Source organism: Myotis brandtii, unplaced genomic scaffold (genome assembly GCF_000412655.1).
Source record: "Myotis brandtii unplaced genomic scaffold, ASM41265v1 scaffold520, whole genome shotgun sequence".
Classification (NCBI taxonomy): domain Eukaryota; kingdom Metazoa; phylum Chordata; class Mammalia; order Chiroptera; family Vespertilionidae; genus Myotis; species Myotis brandtii.
The window spans coordinates 861988-865166 of NW_005369827.1; positions in this window are offsets into that span (position 1 = coordinate 861988).

Genomic DNA, 3179 nt, shown 5'->3' on the forward strand with positions numbered 1-3179 from the left:
GGGAGGCTGAAGTCTGAGATCAAGATGCCGGCAGGGTTGGTTCGTTCCGAGGCCACGAGGGAGGGTCTGTTCCTAGAGTTTGGTGTTTGCTGGCCATCTTTGGTGTTCCTTGGCTTGCTGATGCGTCACCCTCATGTCTGCACGCATGTTCACATGGCATTCCCCTGGTGTGTATGCCTGTATCCTAATTTCCCCATTTTCATAAGGACACCAGTCATATTGGGTTAGGACCACCCTCGTCCTGTACGACTTCACCTTAACTCATGACATCTGCGACGACCCTATTTTCCAAATAAGGCCACATTCGGAGGTCCTGGGGGTTTCGGACTTCAACATATACATTTGTCCCATAGCAGCCATGCTGCCACATCTTAAGCACTCAGTGGTGACATGTGGCTCCTGGGAACTGTTCTGGACACTGTCGAGGCAGAATGTTTTCATCATCATGGAAAGTTCTGTTGGACATGGCCGGAAAGAGTTTCCAGCCTGTGTGTGGGTGCACAATCAGCTGGAGTAATTTTTACATTTCCCTGATGCTTGTTCTGGGTGTGTTTATCTGGGGCAGCAGTAGGCAGTGTGGGGTGAGTGGAGCTCACCCCCAAAACTCTCAGCCTGTGTTCTGGGCCCGTGTTGAGCTGGCTTAGCTGCCTCATCTGCCCTGCCTACCCTTTGGGTCTCAGCTTTAGCATCACCTCCTCCAGGAAGTCTCTTCTGATTCTCCCGCCCCTCCCTAGGCCTCCTCTGGACTCCCACAGCTGCTTGTGAGTCCCATTGTAGCGCCAATCGCCCCTGGTCACCCATCTACCTCTTCCCCTGGACTGCAAGCTGTGGCAATGGAGATCTTGGTAGTGTCTGCGTCACTGCTGTGTCCCCGGGACCTGGCCCAGGGCCCAGAACACAGCAGATACTCGGTGACCGGGAGCTTTGGGAGCACTGGACTCAGCAGCACGCCTTCTGCTGAGCCTCGGGAACCTCTTCCCCTCCTCCTTTCCTACCCCAGCCCTCTCTCTAACGGTAGCAGAATCGTCCCCAAGAATCCTTGTCTTCTGCTTGTTAGATGGCTCAGGTGTCTGCAACCCATTGTCATTCTCCAGCTCTGCTGAACACCCTGGGCCTCAGCTTCTTCTTCTGTCAAGTGAGGACACTGATAGCCTCTGCCATCCTGGGATGTTGCTAACTTGAAACATAAAGAGACCCTGGAACTATTACGTGTATGCTTTTAAATGAATAATAATAACAACGCCTTATCTATCACTCGGTGCCTCATGTTGTGTAATCACCTTTGTTTAAACTCATGTAACCCTCACAAAACCTCTCCATTAACTCCATTTATAGATGAGAAACTGAGACCCAGAGAGGTCAGGTAACTGATTCAAGGTCACACAGCTGGGAAGCAGTAGAGCTGGGATTCAAAACCAGGCAGGTGGCTTTTTGATTCCTGCATGTTACTGCCTCTTGAATGAATGAATGAATACCAATTCCTTTCCTCCTCGGAAAACTCAAAATTTCATTTCATTCTTTGAAGGAGGACTAGTTGAACCTCCATATTTTAGACAGAAAAACAGAGGCCCAGGAGAGCAGGCAGCATGGGCAGCTCTAGGCAGCCATGTTTTTTTTACTTTTTTTTTTTGGTTTTGTTAATCCTCACCTGATAATTTTTTTCCATTGATTTTTAGAGAGAGTGGAAGAGTGGGGGGAAAACAGAAACATCTGTGCTAGAGAGACACATTGATTTGTTCCCTCCCACACCCCGACTGGGTGGGGATTGAGCCTGCAACTAACCTGAATCAAACCCAAGAACCCTCAGTCGCAGGCTGATGCTCCAATCACTGAGCCAAACCAACTAAGGCAGTATTTTACACACATTTTAAAAAACCAATTCTAGGCATTGAAGCATGCTACAACTAAAAACGAGTGCCTAATTCTATCTGCTTTAGCAAGACATTTTTGGGTTATAATCCCTTAACTAGTATATAAAATTATTAAACAGAATACAATATTTTCAAGCAAAAATGTAAAGCAAATTCTAATAAATAAGCTCATCCTCACTTTCAAATCTTGTGAGGGCTCATCTTTTTTATTTTTTTAAGACAGAGTGCAAGGGATGGGGGGAGGGGGAGAGAGAGAGAGAGAGAGAGAGAGATTGGTTGCCTCCTGCACATGCCCCAACCAGGGAATAGATCTGCAACTGAGGTATGTGCCCTCTTCAGTCTACAAACCGAAGCTCTATCCACTGAGCCAATCAGCTAGGGCAGGCTCATTTTATGTTCAAACACTCTGCTGTTTGTTTCTTTCAGGAGTCTACAAACTTTTTATTGAAGAGCCAGATAGCAAATATTGTAGGCTTCTCGAACTAAGGGGCAAAATTGGAGACTTATATAACCATTCTAAATGGAATTACGTAAAAATGTAAAAAACATTCTTAGCTCACAAGCGGCTGGCCAAATTTGGCTCATGAGCTAGTTTGCTGATAGCTGGTCTACTTGCTACATTCCCTCCCTTTCTTGCATCATCTGCAAGTATGATGTAATGGCTTTTTCTCAAAAAAGAAGTGATATTTTCCCTTTCTAATGTCAGACTGTCATAACTCATTAGTTACTTGCACTGTGACAAAAATACACCTACACAGTTGTTTATGCAGAATATTTTATTTATGTATTTGATATCTGTACAGATGTCTGTCCTTATCTCTATATTTGTCTCTGTGTTCTTACTGACCAGCATTAATTCCTCAGGGATAAGACCTGTATCTGTTTAGCTTTGTACCCTCTTAGCAGAGCATAAGCATCAAATGGACATCTGACACATTTCAATAATAAAACAGAAAACAATCAAACATAAGTCAACAAGAGATAAGAAAAAAGCATGTGGAAACACATACAAAAATTCTTATTTTAGAATTAAACTATCCATAATTTGTAAAATCTACGTCTTTAAGTTTATACATGAGATTATATCCATTTTCCTACTTAAAGAAAAAGTAGGAAAATTGCAACAAATCATAAAAATAAAAATGCAAAGTCAAGGTAACAAATATTTTTGGCTCTCGAACTAAAAAAAGAATCATCAGTGAGGAAAAACGAGAAGTGAAGAGAAATTATATAGATCATACCACTGATGTTCTCTTCATGTTAAAAAAAAAGGCTTTTTAATCTTATTTGGATTGATTGGAAATAAGC